This window comes from Marmota monax, unplaced genomic scaffold, assembly GCF_021218885.2.
Source record: "Marmota monax isolate L192 unplaced genomic scaffold, Marmota_monax_Labrador192_F-V1.1 WCK01_AAM20220418_F8-fsc00048, whole genome shotgun sequence".
Lineage (NCBI taxonomy): Eukaryota > Metazoa > Chordata > Mammalia > Rodentia > Sciuridae > Marmota > Marmota monax.
This window is the reverse complement of record NW_026694895.1, coordinates 9,462,465-9,481,917: the sequence shown is the minus strand read 5'-3', so window position 1 is coordinate 9,481,917 and position 19,453 is coordinate 9,462,465. Positions and strand designations below refer to the sequence as shown.

The following is a 19,453-nucleotide window of genomic DNA, read 5'->3' as shown; positions in this document are numbered from 1 at the left end:
AAGCAAATAAAAGAAAAAGAAAAAAAAAACAACTAAAATATTATCTTTTCTGAAAAAATTCTCAACTCTGTCTTTATTCGTAATCTGATAAATATTTGTTGTAACTCTTGGCTAACTCGTATCAGATCCCTCTTTCTGTGTTTAGGGAGTACTCTGCCTTCTGAGTCAGAGAAAATTCCTGGCCTGGAGGCTCAAAATGCCAACTACTCGGCCTCTCTTTACACACTGGGCATGAGCTCACAATCAAGACTTTGCCAATCGAACACACCCACCATGAATACTGAAGCAAAACTAGAGACATGAAAACACAGAGACTGCAGACTCCATTTCTGGAGATAGATAGATAGATAGATAGATAGATAGATAGATAGATTGATTGATTCAAACTCTGTTATGATTATTTCTTTGAAGTTTACATAAAATTGTCCAGCTTTAGCTTACAGGACTTTGGGAAAATGGTAGCTTTAGTTCTCAGTTATGTCAGGTCAGGAGGATGGAAGAAAAATTAGAAATGGTAGTTTGGGGAGTTGTGGCTATATATTGGAAGCAACTAGAATAATTCAAGTTTCATTCCAGTTTGCAGATAAATGACAAAAACTTCAGACAATGAACAGGGTAATACTCTACTAACAGGTGCAGTATAGTTTCCCACTGAAACAAAATTTCTTTTGATGGTCACCTCACTTTTGATTCTTGTTTACAAAATAAGTCTGCTTTCATTAGATTGGGCCTGGTTATTTACAGAAGTGTAGGAAAAATAGTAATTGACCACATGGCCATTTTAAAATTTGCTTTGGTGGAAATTTTCATAAGGAATCTTATATTAAGCTTTGAAAAGCCTTTTGAGAGTAGGAAGCCAACTGTTGGCTTGGCCAAGATTTTGCCACTTGAACCGTTAGCCACTTGCCACTTGTGATAATTACAAAATTGAGTGAATTCCTCTAATCTCAAGGTCCTCAAGGTTTTCTAAATTCTCTGGACTTGCCCAGAAGTGATCATCTATACTCAGTTGTAAGAATAGGAAAGCTGTAAGCCAGGTATCAGACAGGTATTCCAAGAAAGCTGATAAGCATTGGCTTCACAAAGCCAACCACAATGCCTTAAATTACTAAATCTGGTTACATTTGATTCTGTGCACATAATTCTCAAATGTGCCATTCAGATTCAAGCCTTTGTAATATAATCAGTGTTTCTACTTCTGTCCTACTATAAGAAGAACAGATTCTTATTGCATTCATGCAATGATGTTCTAAACTCAATAATAGTATACATATATTGGAGGAAAAATTAATTTTGCTTACAAAGTTATAATCTACCAACGTGCTGCAAATTATAGACAACTTAAGGGTAAAAAGAAAAAGGTTTCCTTAAATCTGAAAAACAAAACAATAAAAAAGCAATATTTCAAATAAAAACTCCATAAAAATCAATTAATTCAGTCCTATATACTTATTTCTAGCTCTGTTTGATCTTAGGTTAACAGTTTGTGGATTAGCTTCTGAAGATCTGATGTGAATTCATTTGTCAAGAAAATTTGAGTATTTCTGTGACATACCAAAAAAGAGAAGAAAACAACCAACAATAACAACAGATAAGGTATTAACAGATTTTTAGTTTTGAACTTCATACAATTTCTGGAACACTAACCTTAATAACATACGCACATACAAATGTAAAGTTAAATCATATACTTCCTCTGTACTTTAACATAGCAAATAAACCTAATTAGTGTCACATTTCACATTTTACAAGGTAAGAATATTTAAGATTTTATTTTTGGAAGTCTGGCAAAAAAAGGTTAAAAGTTAAACATTTGATTAAATGGCATCACAATACTTAGTTATTCATTTAGTTAAAGACTAGAGTGACAAACTTTTTAAAGACAAATATGGAAGGATACATATGTGTGCACACACACTCAGACACACATTTACTCACACACACACACATACATATACATAGAGATACACATATATCTGAGAATGAAATTAGTAAAGCAATTTCATTCACAGTGACCACAAAAAAATAAAATACCTAGGAATAAATTTACCAAGGAAGTAAATGAACCCAATAATGAAAATAACAAAATACTGATGAATGAAATTGAAGAGGACACAAATGGACACACACACACAAAAAAATGTTCCATGTTCATGGATAGGAAGAAGTAATATTGTTAAAATGCCCATACTACCCCCAAACAATCTACAGATTAAATGCAATTTCTATCAAAATACCAATGACATTCTCCACATAACAGAAAAAAAATTTCAATAATATGTGTGGAACTATAGAAGACCCTGAATAGCCAAAGCAATCCTGAACAAAAATAGTGCTGGTGGTATTACAATAACTGACCTCAAAACTCACTTTGGAGCTGTAGCAACCAAAGCAGAATAATACTGGTATAAAACAGACACATAGACAAATGAGACAGAATAAAGACCCAGATATCAATCTATATATATACGGCCAACTGATTTTCAACAAAGACACAAGAAGTTAACATTGAAGAAAGGAAGTGTCTTTAATAAATGGTGGTAAGTTGTACTGCAAAAGAAACAACTGGGAACGTGAAGAAAAAACCTACAGAATGAGAGAAAATCTTTGCTAGCTACTCTTCTGCCAGAGGATTATACCCAGAATACATAAAAAACTTTACCCCCAAAAATCAAATAACCCAACTAATAAATGGGCAAATAAATTAAATAGATACTTCTCAAAGGAGAAGAGTAAATGGCCAACAAATATATGAAAAAAATGTGCATCATCATTAATCATTAGGGAAATGCAGATCAGAACTACGCTGGGATTTCATCTCACACTAGTCAGAATGGCAGTCATCAAGAATAAAAATAATAATAAATGCTGGAAAGGATGTGGAAAAAAACACTTTACATTGTTAGTGGGATTGTAATTCGTACCACCACAATGGAAGTCAGTATGGAGATCCTCAAAAGACTAGGAATGGAACCATCATATGACTCACTTCTCAGTATTTATCCTGATGAATTAAAGTCATCATATTACAGTGATACAGGCATGCATATATGTGTTTATAGCAGCACAATTCACCTTAGTCAGACTATGGAACTAACCTCAATATCTGTCAATGTATGAATGGATAAAGAAAATGTGGTATATATAGACAGTAAACTTTTATTCAACCATAAAGAAAAATGAAATTATGTCATTTGCAGGAAAACGGATGGAACTAGAAACCATCATGTTAAGGGAAATAAGTCATGTGTTAAAGGTCATATGTTTCCTCTCATATGTGGAAGCCAAAGGGAAAAGAAATAGAAAAATCAAAGGAAGATTGGTTGAGGAAAGGGATGAATGAGTGGGAGGCTGGTAGGGGAAAGAAGTGCTGAGGAGTGGTATTGGACAAACTATATCATCATATTGTGTATTTTGTGTGTGTACAAATATGTGACAACAAATCCCATCAGTATGTACAACTGTAATGCACCAGTTTAAAAAAGGTAGGAAAATAAATAAATAGATAAGTGATATTAAGAAAACTGGATATTCATATGCAGAAGAAAGAAACTAGAGCCCCATCTTTCACTATATAAAAAAATCAACTCAAAACAGATCAAAACCTTACATGTAAAACCAGAAGTTATGAAAATACCAGAAGAAAAAGGTTAAATGCTTCAAGATATTAAACTAGACAGGGCTTTTTTTTAATATATAAGAATTCAAATGCACAGGCAAAAAAATGACAAAACTTACAAATGGAATTACATCAAACTACACAGCTTCTACATGACAAAAGAAATAACCAAGAGAGAAAAGAGACAGCCTATCGGAGAAAAACTTTTAAGCCATTCATCTGAAAAGGAATTTATATCCAGTACATATTAAAACTCCACCAAATAGCAAACAAACAAATAATACTATCTTAAAATGAACAAATGACTTGAATAGGTATTTCTCAAAAGAAGATATACAAATGGCCAGCATGACAAATTTTTTAGAAAATGTTCAACATAACTAATCATCAAGGAAATCAAAACCACAAGGAGATATCACCTCACTCCAGTTAGAATGGGCATTGTCAAAAGGACAAAAGATCACAGTGCTGGCAAGGATGCACAGAAAAGGAAACCCTTTTACACACTTTGGTTAAAGAAAGAAAAAATTGAAATTGAATCATGTGATCCTGCAATTCCACTACAATGGAATATTACTCAGCCATAAAAACAATGACATTCTGTTATTTGCAGCAACACAGATATAACTGGAAGCTTAGGTTAAGTGACAAAAGTCAGGCACAGAAAGTAAAATACTTCATATTCTCACTTTTATGTGGAAGCTGAAAAGTTTACTAATTGAAGTAGCAAATAAAATCATGATTACCAGAACATGGAAAGACTGTACTGGAGGGGAAGATGAAAAGAGGATAGTTAGTGGGTACAGGGGTACATTCAAGTAGGAGGGAAAACTTTTTATATTCTGTAGCACAATAAAACTATTATGGCTGACATTATGGCAATTAATTGAATATTTCAAAATAAATTTGTTTAGACTTTCTATTAAATGAATGGATGAATTTATAAAGAAACCTGAGACTGTTTTTTTTTTTAAAGAGATAGGAGAGAGGGAGAGAGAATTTTTTAATATTTATTTTTCAGTTTTCGGTGGACACAACATCTTTATTTTATTTTATGTGGTGCTGGGGACCGAACCCAGCGCCCTACGCATGCCAGGTGAGCGTGTTACCGTGTTACCCAGCCCAAGACCTTTTAAGTTATGTGTGTGTGTGTGTGTGCACGCACATGCGTGTGATGCTGTAGATCAAACTCAGGGCCTTAAGCATGTTAGGAAAGCACTCTACCAGTGAGCTACACCCACAGCAACTTACATCTTTCCATTTTGAAAAGGCTTCAGTTTTTTAAATACAGATGATCTCCCACTTTTGTAGTTGTGTGAAAGCATACTCAAATGATGATTCTGTTTTTCACTTTGGGAATGTATTCAGTAGATTAGATGAGATATTTAGCACTTTATTGTAAAAAAGGATTTGGTGGTTGATTTGCACAACTGTAGGCTAATTAAGTGTTCTAAACACATGTAAGGTAGGCTAAACTATAACATTTAGTAGGTTAGCTATATTAAATGCATTTTAACTTGATATTTTCAACTTACAATGGGTTTATCTTAATATAACCCCATACACTTCATAAGTTGAAGTGTATCTGTAATCAAAAACATGATAAAGCCAAAAAAGCTTTTCCTTTTAATACAGAGTAAACCATTCTAGGGTTTCTATCCATACATTATCGAGCCCTTTAAAAAATTATAAATACATCCATCCAATTTTAGTTTCTTGAGTATACCTAAAATTTATTTCCTATAAACTTTTTGCAACAGTTTTACACCCGTTTGAGTTTTGGCCCTATTCTTTTCTTCTTTCTCATTCTGGAATAACCAGACATTTTACTTTCACACAAAATCACTCCTTTTTCCCTTACCGAAAAGACATTCTCTGTATCATTAAACTCTTCCTCATTAAAAACACATATTACTTTCCTTGAATACTTTGAATATAAATTATTGTTTGCTTTTTATTATTTTTTGTAGTTTTTAACTACATGTGTATATTTGTGATAGTTTTAAGCCATCAGTAACTTTTCTTCTTTTTCTTCCCCACATCCCACCCCCTGCTTCCTTTCCTTTACTGGTCTCCCTTTGATTTCTATGACATCTCTTTGCCCCCATCTTTCTTTTCCTTTTTCTTCTCTTAACTCCACCAAAAGATTACTAGAGGAAAGACAAAAAATTGGCAAAATAGAGGTTAAAAAATCAACATACAAAAATCAATAGCCTTCCTCTATTCCAACAACAAATCTGCTGAGAAAGAAATCACCACAACAATTCCATTCCCAATAGCCAAAAAAAAAAAAAAACCCTAGGAATAGAATAAATTTAAGGAAGAAGGTAAAAGACTTCTATAATGAAAACTATAGAACATTGAAGAAAGAAAATGAAGAAGATTATAGAAAATGGAGAGACCTCAAATGTTCATGAGTAGACATGACATTAATATTGTCAAAATGGCCATATATAAAATCAATATACAGATTCAGTGCAATCCCCATCAATGACATTCTTCACAGAACTTAAAAAAAAAACAAAACCTAAAATCCATTTGGAAAAATAAAAGACCAATGCTGGAGGCAACACAATACCTGCCTTCAAATTATACTATCACAATATAGTAGTAAAAACTTTATGGTACTGACCTAAAAATACATATATCAGTGATACAGAACAGAACACACAAAGAAAAACCAACATGGATATAGTCGTCTGATCCTTGACAAAGTTGCCAAAAACTCAAAAAAAAAGACAGCCTTTTTAACAAATGATGCTGGAAAGACTGATTATCCATATGTAGAAGAATGAAACTAGACCTGTGTCTCTTAGCCTGCACAAAAATTGACTCAAAATGGATCAAAGACCTAAGAATTGGACCAGAAACTGCAACTCCTGGAAGTAAACATAGGGTTAGCAGTACAGCATATAGGCACAGGCAATGACTTTCACAGTAGGATCCCTAAAGTTCAGGAAATAATGCCAGAAGTTGATAAATGGGATAGCATCAAATTATAAAGCTTTTGCACAGCAAAGGAAACAATTAGGAGTGTGAAGAGAGAACCTACAGAATGGGAGAAAATCTTTTCTAGCTAGTACTCTGACAGGGGATTAATATCTAGAATATATGAAGAACTCAAAAAACTTTACACCAAAAACATCAAATGACCCAATTAATAAATTGGAAAACAAATGAAATAGACACTAATCAAAAGACGAAGTACAAATAGTCAACAAATATATGAAAAAATCTTCATCATCATTAGGCATTAGGAAAATGCACATCAGAACTACACTAAGATTTCATCTCACACCAGTCAGAATGGCAGTTATCAAGAATAAAAATAAGGGCTAGGGATGTGGCTCAAGCAGTAGCGCGCTCGCCTGGCATGCGTGCGGCCCAGGTTCGATCCTCAGCACTACATACAAACAAAGATGTTGTATCCGCCGAAAACTAAAAAAAAATAAATATTAAAATTTTCTCTCTCTCTCTAAAAAAAAAAGAATAAAAATAATAATAAATGCCGGAGAATTTGTATAGAAAAAGGAACACTTATGCTGTTGGTGGGAATGTAAATTAGTACAACCATTATGGAAGTCAGTATGGAGGTTCCTCAAAAGACTAGACAGGGAACAACTATATGAGATACCACTCCTCAGTATTTATCCTCAAATTTAAAGTCATCATAATAGTGGTACATGCATACCCATATTTATAGAAGCTCAGTTTATACCAGTTAACTGTGGAACTAGCCTCAGTGTCCATCAGCAGATGAATGGATAAAGTAACTTTTCTTTTATAGAGAAAATTTTGATGTAGAAAATTCAATTGTATATTACAATACCAGCACTCTGTAGGAGCAGACTAGCAAATTTTATGAATATACCATCTCACATTTTGTAGAGGCATATGCTTCCTCATAGTACAGTTTTTCAGATGGCAAAAAAAAAACATGTTTCTTAACAGAATCAAATATGTTTTGCCTCTCTATGCCATATGAAGATACCTAAAGTATATAAACTTGAACTTATGTTTAGTTTCTAATGTTTCAGAAATTATCTTACTTAGAAATTCATATCTAACTCTAAGGTTTCCAGGTACCAAAACTATTTTCGAAAACTGTTTTAGATAGATTATTATGAAACATGATTATTGTTGAAAAGTTCATTCATAAACTTTTATCTGACTTACGTCTGTTGAATTCATTTAGTTTTAGCAACTGTCTTTGAATTGCTCAGAAAATTTTCATCATACATTAAATAAAGCTAGACGTTATCTGGTTTTATTTTTTTTTTTTATAAATCAGGCAAGTATCAAACAATCACAGCAGCAAACAGCTTTTAAAAAATAAGCAAACAGTATTCTCTTCCTCCCCCTTTTTAAAAAAGTATTGCCATATGCTTGATGTATGTCAAGCAGTTCATTTTTATCATACATTTTATTCTTAGGTTGAATTTATAATTGTGTAATCTTAAACATGTAGTAGAGATAAATGAATGTATTTGACTAATAAATATAGGTAGAATAAAATTATATGTAGGTATTATATCTAGTGCTGACAATTCTGAAGTTATACCTGGTTTTTAAAATTAATCCAACAATATTAAATTAATCTTATTTAACAAGAAGTAGTAAACCCACATGAATTTGAAGAGCATTTAAATTGGTTTCTATATTTTGGTGAGTTTAAACAATTTATTTATATAGTGCTTATTTTTATGAGAGTTGATTAAAATAGAACTCTTTTTAGGAATTATATAAATTAATTTGGTAATACCATCTAGAAGTGGGGAAATACATATAGCATAGATATACATACATATATAGACAAATGAAAATAAAAATCTTATGGTTTTCATTTTTAAAGCTCTAACCATGAGACAATAATATAAAATTGTATAATTTATAGAAAACAGCTCTTACCTTCTCTCTGTATTTATCTGAATTGTGTTTCTGTCAAAAATGGGCAAGTTGAACTTCTCTACTCAATGAAGTCTAAAGCTTCTTACCAATATTTGTAGAAAAGACTTTAAAACTTTCTTCACCCTGATAGGAAATCTTGTGGAGTCTGTGGACTGACTATGTTTTAGAAGGGAAACGGGAGTCATCTAGCAGTTGTTTAAAAGCCTCCAAAGGCCATTCCTAGCTAGCCTTACTCTTTTTTAGCCTCAGTTGGCAGACACTGAATCCCTTGATCACTACTGATGGAGGTAGGGGCCAAAGTTCAAGTGACTTGGAGAGCTGAGGAGCTGGAATGGGAAGAGAAAGGGATAATGGGTAAACAAAGAGGTAGAACTTAAAAGGATAATAGCTTGAAAGGGGACCTACAAAAGGAGCTAAAAAGAAGACTGAAAGTGGTAGGAGGGAAGAATGGTCCTAAGCAATGAGAAAGGAGAGGTCTTAGAGAAGCTAGTTTGGATACATCTTAAATTTTCTGAGGAGGTAATAGAGGCTCCATGTTATTGCAAGCAAAATTATGCTAACAAAAAGTAAACAGTTAGCAGAGCAAGGATTTAAGAAAAGAGATTTCCATCGCCTGAGAATTTACCCTGGGAGCTGGATTAAAAGGTCTCACAAAGGCAGGATGTGGTGGGGCGTGCCTATAATTTCAGCAGCTTGGGAGGCTGAGGCAGGAGGATCAGGATCTAAAGCTCAAAGCCAGCCTCAGCAATTTATCAAGGCCCTAGGCAATTTAGTGAGACTCTGTCTCAAAATAAAAAAGGACTGAGGAAGTGCCTCAGTGGTTAAGCACCCATGAGTTCAATTACTGGTACAAGAAAAAGTCTTACAGAGGGGCACAGGAGAAAACTTTTTTTCTTTTTTTCTTTTCTTTTCTTTTTTTGGTCCAGGCTGTCATGGCATCATAAATATTAAAGAAAAATTATCCATGATATCTTAAAAGATAGTAAGGAAGACTTTCAAGGGGGCATTCATGAAAAGTATAGGTGGCCATTGTGATGAGGTTTTATAGTTAGAGGAGAGAGATTGGGCTGGATTTATAGTCAAGTGGGGATTTATAACCAAGGAGCAGGGTGAGGGTCAGCAGATAGAAATTTACGTCTAGAAAGTCTCAGTGGTAAGGGGAATTCTGGCTAAATCAACTTGATAAGACTATTGAAGAAGGCAGCCCAGGGTGATGCTACTCTGGGAAATAATCATATAGCAAGGATGAGAGATTTTCACTAAACTCATCCAACAGGATACTTGCTAAAACTGGATTCAACCTGCAGAGTCACTAGACTAAGGACAGTGACCAAGGTTGTTAGAGCTTAGTTACAAAGAGGATCAGAAGAGCCTGATAAAAACTTGTTCACAGAACTATTTCAGTAGTTCTTCAGCTATTATTCTCCCTATTCTAAACCAACCTGCATCCTGCTGCTAGATTAATGTAAGTAAGTGATCACTTTAATCCTGTTACTGCATTGCTCAAATCCCTTTCATAGCTATACATATCCACTTCCAGCAAACAATGTAAATAAGCACCTAGTAGGATCTGGTAGCATAGCTGACAGCTTCTTGCCACAGCTCAACATTTCTTTGATGTCTTTTGTTTTGTCTTTGAAAATTCACAAAAGATTTACAGAACCATTCCAAAATACATGTTTAACATAAGACTGATGTTTAAAAATTAGGTATCACTTTAATTACTGTATTTAATTTTTCATATTTTCAAATAAAATTTAGGGAGATGCCTCATGTTTATCCTGACCTTTTTTTTTTCTTTTTTTCAATGTCCCATTAGTATACTTTGTCCTGTTTGAAGAGTTTGCATATATAGAAGAGATTTCAGATAACCACTTCATATTTAAGATTCTCAGTTATCTGGCCCTAATCCAAACTTTCCATCTTATAATTTACTGCTTGCCTGCATTGATCCTCTGATAAATCCATCCATTTACCCATCTATAACCATTTACCACATACCCACTATGTACCAGGCACTCCCTTCTAAAGATATTTTGCAGTATATGCAGCTTAGATATCTTTGCTTTTATCCTTTCTCCCTACATGGGAACCTTTCTCCTTGTATTGAAATGTAAATTCTTCAAGACTAATTTAAATACTAGCTTTTTCCTAATTATTACTGCATTCTGAATTCCTACAATACTTGATTTTATATATATATGATATGTATAATATATATACACACAAATATAAAAAGTTATTGTAAAAAAAGTTATTATATGTATAAATACTTCATATTTGTAAGCATCTTGCACATAAAATTTTAATAAGAGTTCAACATGCAGAGAGGCATGTAGAGTTCATTTGGTTAAAATTTAACATGTGAATTATTATTTGACTTTCTCTGTAGCACTTTGGTAACTGTGAACTTATTCTATGGGTACAGCCTTTGCACAAAGTATTTGTTGAATTGGTTTTGTTCCACCCTATTTTGAATACACATATTACTTTCATCATAATTCAATAGCCAACTAAATATCATCCAAAATTTAATACAGTGGGTCAAAAGTTATATATCTTTTTAGGTCAAAATCAGCAAAACTAGTAGGAAAGTCAAGTACAAGAGAATTTGAATTCCAAGATGATTTTTTTTTCAATGTCCCATTAGTATACTTAGTCCTGTTTGAAGAGTTTGCATATACAGAAGAGATTTCATATTTAAGATCTTCAGTTATCTGGCCCTAATCCAGACTTACCATCTTATAATTTACTGCTTGCCTGCATTGATCCTCTGATAAATCCATCCATCTACCCATCCACAACCATTTACCACTTTTGAGAGACAAAACCCATTAAGAGTATATTTATTAAAATATCAGTCTCTTCAAATTCCCAGTTTATAACTCTTGCTTACTGAAAGAGTTGTTGATTTTATTTACCTGAAATTTAAAAGTTATTTTTCTTACGTGATAATCACTTTATTACTGTTTTAATTGGCATTAAACTTTTCCCGGTGACCCTGATATTATAATATTATAACTTGTTTTTAAGCAGAGAATATCATTCTTATTCTGTTATTTTCTTCCTTTTAAAAAAATTGTAGCTTGATATTTTTATTTCTTTCTTTTTTTGGATAACAGGTGTTGAACCCAGTGGCACTTAACCTTTGAGCCACATCCCCAGCCCTTTTAATTTTTACTTTGAGACAAAGTCTCACTAAGTTGCTAAGGCTGGCTTTGAACCTGAGATCCTCCTATCCTCAGCCTCCTAAGTCTCAAGGATTACAAGCATTTTCCACCATGCCTGGTGATTTTTTTCATTTGCATTGGAATTTTTTTATTGTGAAAAAATGTGTACATTCATGCTGGTAATTATTTTCACATAATTGTTTTCATTGCTGTCATCAGGTAATGGTAATGAAGATGAAACCAAATGGTAATCATAATGAAACCAAAAGTCAGCCTCATTACATAATTATCTGATCCTTTACCTAAAGGAACCTAATGTGGAGATAGGACATAACAGATGGAGCACAAATACCATCTAATATTTATTTTAGCTACGCTTATTCAACTTCTGAGATATGAAAAAGGAGTTGAACTGATGTTTACCTCTTGTTTAGCCATGAAGAAAAGAATTGCCAGTCAAATGAATCCTGTAAACCTGAAGAAATCTTATATAAGAAAACAATAACTTTTTTAAAGCCTGTGAGCTTATTCAGAGCATCCTTATATTTCCAATTTTATTCTGACTTCAAAGTATTTTATTTTACAAAATTTATAAAATCAGCTTTTATGTGAACAAGATATTTTTTTCAGTTTCCCTTTAAATGGTATTCTATTTATAAGTAATAAAATATTTGTATACTCTATACTAATTGAGCCTGATAAAATTCACTTGAAAGTATTACAAATTACATATTTTCAAAAGGTTTTAAAAATATTTATGAGCTTGATTTCAATGGGTAAGGTAGAGATTTAGGGGTTCTGTCATTACTGACCTTTTTTATTTGGTGGATAAGGGAGCCCAATGAGCTGTTGTCAGATTCACAACCTAAAACGGTTTGAACAATTATGTGTTCTTATATTTCAATACAAAACATTTTCACATATGATATCTAACATGTGCAAACTTTCTTAATAAGGCACTTTAATTTTTGTTCAAAAATAATTAGTCATAACTGTTACCAGACATTTTGCTTTGAGAAGTTAATCTTACATTATTAAAAGTTATTGTAATGTCAGTTAACATTTGTATACTGTTTTAAGTTTACCAGATGTTTTTATATTTATTAAATCTCTTGATCCTTGAAACATTAAAGATCAATATATATAAGATAGGTAAGAGCTAAGACTTTTCTTATTGCAAGGAAGAAATCTTTCCCAGTCCCAGCACTACCTGTTTGTCTCCTGCCACACACACCACACATACATTGGCATAGGCAAAAAAAAAGCATACGTTGAGTTTTAGGATGGAGTAAACTCATTTTCTCTGGATTGGCTCTATCTTCAGCTCAACACTTGGTGGCCCTTGGTGGCCCTGACAGTTTTGAGGATCATTGACCATGATTTGGTTAAGTGCCTTTCCCGGGACCTATCATTATGAACAAAAAGAGAAGGTTATCCTGATTGTCATTGGTAGTTAGACCCATCCAGCAGCTGGGGTGAATTACCCAAAGGAAAATTTGTATGCAGTTAAAAGGTATTTCTATAGTTCCAGGGTTTATCTTATCTGTGATTACCATATATTGAGAGAATTTTTTTGTGGAATATGCAAAGCAGGCAACTTAAATAAATGGGTTAAATATGAAAAAAAGAAGCAATGATAACCTACTTTGTACTATATTAAATACTATCCCAAAACAATATATAAAGAGATTTCTCATGTTAAAAAAGAAAGAAATAGCAAAGAATGGCGTGAAGGCAAAATAATAGTCCAGCCTAGCAATTACTATCATCTCCATTTTACAGATGAGAAAAATGGTTACTCAGAGGCTAAATGACCAACCCAAACCTAGGTCTTATGATTACAAATTTTGCTTTACCCCATCTTAAAGATAAGAAAAGAGAAGTGATTCCAGGTATTACATTTATTTCTTATCTGTGATTTGAAATAGAAGGAGGCATCAGTGTTTTTAAGTGATATTTGAGTCTACCCTCTATGGAGTGATGGGTTGAACAAGATATTTTTGGAAAATAGAATGTCTCAAGATCTGTGTTATGGAGATGGGAAGAGGTATAGTAGACTGAATTGTTACAATCCAAAGCTAGGAATTTTGGAATAATAAATAAAAATAGCTAACCTTTGTTAACCACTTTCTATGCCTCAGGCATTTTTCTAAACACTGTTCATATGTCATTTAACACTCACAGGGTTCCTGTGAAATGATGAATTTTACAAATAAGGAAGCTTAAGCAAAAAACAAACCAAAAAAAAAAAAAAAACTTTGTCCAAGAAGTCTAGAACCCATGTTCTTCTTCCTATTGTGCCTATTTTTGTTTATCATTAATGCTTAAAGAAATGATGCTTAGATACCTGCCGGGTTCTGACTGACTTCCATAGCAAATGTTTTGTCTGGTACAATACCTGTTTTCTAAGAACTTACTCTATAAATTTGTCTATTGCAGCAATTCATGCGAATTTATAAATGCCTACTCAATTTCCATAAACATTATGTTTAAAGTTACTTTTTATTTTTGTTTTATTTTTAATTCTTTTTAGCCATTTTTTGGCATTTATGGAAACTAATATTTTAAAATGGCATGATGACATGGAACCTCAGTGTAGTTTTAATTTGCATTTCTCTAATTGCTAACGATGTTGAACATTTTTTCATATATTTCTTGACCGTTCATATTTCTTCTGTGAAACGCCTGTTCAGTTTCTTTGCCCATTTGTTGATTGGGTTATTTGTATTTTGGTGTTTAATATTTGGTTTTTGGTGTTGTTTTTTGAGTTCTTTATATATCCTAAAGATTAATGCTCTATCTGAGGTGCAGGTGGTAAAGATTTTCTCCCATTCTGTAGGATCTCTGTTCATATTCTTAATTGTTTTCTTTGCTATGAAGAAGCTTTTTAGTTTGATGCCGTCCCATTTATTGATTCTTAATTTTACTTATTGAGCTTTAGGAATCTTGAGGAAGTCTGTTCCTTAGCCGATATGATGGAGAGTTGGGTCTACTTTTTCTTCTAGTAAGCCCAGGGTCTCTGGTCTAATGCTAGGTCCTTGATCCACTTTGAGTTGAGTTTGTGGGTAGGGTGAGATATAGGGGTTTGATTTCAATTTACTACATACGGATTTCCAGTTTTCTCAGCACCATTTGTTGAAGAGGCTATCCTTTCTACAATGTATGTTTTTGGCACCTTTGTCTAGTATGAGATAACTGGATTTATGTAGGTATGTACTGAGATTCCATCTCATTCCAGTTCGAATGGCAATTGTCAAGGATACAAGTAGCAATAAATGTTGGCAAGTATGTGGGGGAAAAGGTACACTCATACATTGCTGAAGGGACTGCAAACTGGTGCAACCACACTGGAAAGCAGTAAGGAGATTCCTCAGAAAACTTGGAATGGAACCACCATTCAACCCAGCTATCCCAGTCCTCAGTTTATACCCAAAGAACTTAAAATCAGCATACTACAGTGACGCAGCCACACCAATGTTTATAGCAGGTCAACTCACAATAGCCATGCTATAGAATCAACCTAGGTGCCCTTCAATAGATGAATAGATAAAGAAAATGTTTATATACATGATGGAATATTACTCAGCTATAAAGAAGAATGAAATAATGGCCTTTGCCAATAAATGGATAGAATTGGATGATAATATGCTGAGTGAAATATGCCAGTTTCAGAAAAACCAAAGGTCAGATGTTCTCTCTGATATGTGGATGCTGACCCATAACAAGGGAGGGTAGGTTGGAGAAGTATAGAAGTTCATTGGATTAGACAAATGGGAATGAAGGAAAGTGAAGTGGGATGGAAATAGAGAAGAAGGTAGAATGAATTGGACACAACTTTTCCTAGGCTCATATGAATACTCGACCAATGTAACTCCACATCATGTTCAACCACAAGAATGGAGTCAAAACTGTAAAGGATTGCACCCCATGTATGTATAATATGTCAAAATATACACTACTGTGATATATATCTAAAAGCAAAAACAAAACAATTTCCACCAAAAAAACCCATAATATTTCTATTTCTTGATTTTATTTTTTACAGATACTTTACTAATTTTCTAATATTAAAGCTGTAGATTTAGATTTTTTAATCTTCTAACTCCTCACCACTAATGCAATACCTTCTCATTATATTGTTGATCATTATTTTCTAAATGTATAATAACTATTAATGTAGCATTTACATGGTTTTGGAACTATAAGTCAAGATTTTTTGAATTATAAGGGAGGTTAATACAATATTTGTATGTAATATTTTGTGAGTTTGCTGTCTGCATTGGAACATTGGAACCATTCTCCTGAGTACATTGAATGGGACGGTAGTTATATCCTGATTGCAGTATTTTAATGTTTAGTTACACACAGTATCATAAGTAAACTCATTTCTTGGCAGGTCCATATCATGTATCTAATTTTCTACTTTCTCTAAAATTAATTATTATTTTATTTTTCATTTGCTTGGTTGCCTATGTCCTTCACTATCAACTTGGGATTTCTTTTTGTTCCTGCTTTGATTTGGATCTCCTGTACTTAATGTCTTTTTCTTCTTGATTTACTCTCTCATTTTGATGGAGCATTTTCTATAGCTTTGACCTTGCCTGCTGAATATATCTTTATTCTCTACTGACATTTGATCGATGCTATGGTTAAGTATAAAATTCTAGTTTGGAATGAATTTACTTTTAGTATTTTTATGATCTCCTTCCATTGTCTGTTGACTTCCACTGTTGAAAAGTTGAAAGATACTCTAATTTCTGTTTTGTGTATTTTTCCTTTGTAAAGCTTTTAGAATTTTCTATTTGTCCTTGAGTTTTGAAATTTTATTAGGATATGCTTTGGTGGATATTTATTTTCATTCATTTGGCTAGGTACTCAAAGAGCCCTTTTTAAAAAGAAACTTGTGTTCTTTAGCTCAGGAAATTTTTCATGAATTATTTCTTTGAATATTATTTTCCTCTTCCTTTTATCTATTCTCTTTTTCTGTTATTTGGATATTGGTCCTCCTATTTTAGTCTTCTCAGTTTCTTGTCCTTTCCCCCTTATGTTCGATCTCTTACTTTCTACTTGCTGGGAGATCCAGTCTTTTTTATTTTATTATTATTATTTTTTTAACCAATCTTCTTCTGTTACTTGGATGAATAGAAACAGTTCTTCTTTTATATCTTTGGAAATAATGTTTTTGAAATTGTGTATCCTTCAATAATTCTATTTCTTGTGTGTAGCCTTATTGTTAGAGGTTTTCCTCAGCTGTATAGTAGACATGGCTATCAGCTTGTATTTAAGATAGTAGGGAAAGGGATGCCTAGATAACACATGATTGGAGTTTAATAACTATGAATTCCCTAAACTGCTATTTTGTCTAGGAACCAACATCATTCTATTGAACAACTTTCTTTTTTGGTCAGTTAGATTTACCAAAGAAGAATCCTCCACTCTCCTACCTAGAGGCTATCAGATGGGCTAATACCAAAACAAGACTTGGGAATCTCAACATGTAATGTATAAAATTTCATTCAGTTCTTCAGTTTTCAGTACACTATCCTGCCCTCCAAAATTCTCCAAATTTTCCCAGTTCAAGAACTTTCTATTTTACCCTCTCCAAAGCATGCTAGGGTGATTAAGGGAATAGTACTTGACCAATCATGAATGGTAATAACTAGTTATAAAGTAACTAATTCCTAAATACACTTCCAACCAGGCTTGCTCTTATTCCCACCTTTATCTCACTTTCAAAAGTACAGTTGTCCCTTGTTATCCGCAAGGAATTTATGCCAGGATACTCTCAGACGCCAAAGCCCACAGATTCTCAATCCCTTGTTTCATGACATGCCACTTGAAGGTAAGCTACACACATCCTTCCATATACTTTAAATCTTCTCTAGATTACTTACAATACCTAAGAGAGTGTAAATCCTATGTAAATAGTTGTTGTGTAGTATTGTTATGGAAATAGCGACAAGAAAAAATCTGTACATATTTAGTAAAGGTGCAGGGGTTTTTTTGTTTTTGACCTCCTTTATTTACTATATAGTTTCTTCTTTTTAACATTTGTTAGATTTGTGGTAAATAACTTTTTAAAAAGACAATTTCTATTTGGGAAAAATGAGAAATTACCAAATGCAACCCCTATTCTCAGTCTATACTCAGTCACCCCTATAAGCTGGATCTAAGTTTTATACTTATTGATCTCAAGCATATAAAACATTTTTGTCCATATCTAAAATGAACTGATTATCCAAATTTTTCCTAGCATCCCACCACTTAAATTTCTACAAATAAAGTAAAATAATCTTGTCAGTTTGAAGTTTCTTGTTCATTTCTGAATTAAAATTGAGTCAATTTGAGCTTTATAATAAGGTTTTACACCTATCCATTCTCTGCTTCCTTTCTACTTTTCCTCAAGTTCCTAGGGAGACTCAAATATTGTCAGCCATCGATGAGTAAGTATGGGTTTGTATACTCTTCTCTCTCGTTGTCAGCTTCCGCTAAGCCATTGCTTGGCCCTTGACTGCCAGAGTTCACCTAGGTATAGCTCCATTTACCTGACCTCTAGATTTATATACTGGATCTACTTCGGTGGGTCCTTGCCATTGTGTCCAGTGTCAAGGACCATCTATTCTTCACTCTTTTTCTTCAAACCCCTGTTTCCTTTTTATTTTCCAATTCTGTCTCAGTCACTTTTGCACACCTTTCATGGCAGAATAACTTTTCAAATGCTCTGCCATAATAATCTGGGAAAATTAGGCTCCAAAGATGTCTTTCAATGTATCTTTCCAGGTACTTTCCTTGGCAATTCATTGCTTTTGGTACCCTACATTCAAAAACAGCTCCTTCAAGTTCTTTTTCTGCCTATGACTCATATCATTTCTCCTGTGTGAAAAACATCTGTTACATTCTCTTACATTTTGTGTATTCTGTTTTTTTATTGTACAAGGTTTATGTAAATGTATATGGTAGTATTCTCTTGCAATCTTATCTACTCTGGATTTTATTATGTAAGTTTTGTGGGGTTTTTTGTTTTGTTTTGTTTTTTAATTGTTGTTTTTTGGTACCAGGGATTAAACCCAGGGACGCTCTACTACTGAGCCACATCTCCAGCCCTTTTTGTATTTTATTTAGAGACAGGGTCTCACTAATTTGCTTAGCACCTTGCTTTTACTGAGGCTGACTTTGAACTCGAAATTCTCCTGCCTCAATCTTCCAGAACTGCTGAGATTACAGGTGTGTGGCACCAGGCCCAGCAAGTTTTGTGGTTTTGTTCTTGGTTTTGTTTGTTTTGTACTGGGAATTTAACCCAGGGGTATTTTATCAATGAACTACATCCCTAGCCCTTTTATTTTTATTTCAAGACAGGGTCTCACTAAATGGCCTTGCTAAATTACTGAGCCTACCTTCAAACTTGTGATCCTCCTGCCTCAGGCTCCTGAGTCTCTGGGATACAGGTGTATGCCATTATGCCCAGAACCATGTAAGTTTTATATAAATGAAGCTTTTAAAATCAGGTAGCTTTATATGTACTGATAAAATCAGTTCACAAATCTTAGGTGAAAAAAGCAAAGTGTAAATAGCCTGCTCCATTTATGGATATATATGTAGATATGGCAACGCATTGAACATCTCTGAAAGGACACATGAAACTGATAATTGGGGTTGCATCTGAGAAAGGAAAACAGATGACTGGTAATAAGGCTGGAAGAGAGATTTTTCACTACCTTTTTAGATCTTTGAAATTCCATGGCATGTGCACAACCTG

General features: G+C 33.4%; 1 protein-coding gene across 6 annotated transcripts in view; it reads left to right on the top strand.

Annotated features, from left to right (window-relative positions):
* The window catches only part of Mbd5 (methyl-CpG binding domain protein 5), a 416,793-nt gene that overhangs the window by 229,468 nt on the left and 167,872 nt on the right, over positions 1–19,453 (top strand). For all 6 annotated transcript variants that reach the window (XM_046426967.2, XM_058573479.1, XM_058573478.1 and 3 more), the window contains exon 5: positions 1,476–1,596. The gene's annotated coding sequence lies outside the window, so the exon portion shown is untranslated. The remainder of the gene's footprint in view (positions 1–1,475; positions 1,597–19,453) is intronic.